The following is a 498-nucleotide window of genomic DNA, read 5'->3' on the forward strand; positions in this document are numbered from 1 at the left end:
TTGCCGCCTCGGCTGGAGGGAAGGAGGGAGGGAGAGAGGGCGGGAGGAGGGCTGGAGGAGGGGCCAGGGGAGGGGGCCCAGGGAGGGGGGCATTACGAAAGCTGCTCCAGAGCCTCTCGGACAGGCAGGGCTGATGGACTGTGGACCGTCCTCCCTCCCCACGCGCATATGCACACACACACACACACACACACACACACACACACACACACACACACACACACACACACACTCATGCAACCATGCACACACCCCAGCGCCGGGCTCTCCGACTCTCCCTCTGTGGCTGTTCTCTCACCGCTGGCCCCATTCCCACCAGAAAGTGTGAGGGGCTGTGCCAACACAGCCCTCGGGAGAGGAAGCGGGAGGGAGGGCGGTCCCCCCGCCAAAAATCCAGCCCCAGCCAAGGCCTGAGTGGCCAGGCCCCCACCCCTTCGACTGGGCCCTGGGCCCAGTGTGGGGACACGGGCCAGCTGTCCCGTGCCTCTGCCCCCAGCC

This window comes from Suncus etruscus, chromosome 15, assembly GCF_024139225.1.
Source record: "Suncus etruscus isolate mSunEtr1 chromosome 15, mSunEtr1.pri.cur, whole genome shotgun sequence".
NCBI classification, from domain to species: Eukaryota; Metazoa; Chordata; class Mammalia; order Eulipotyphla; family Soricidae; genus Suncus; species Suncus etruscus.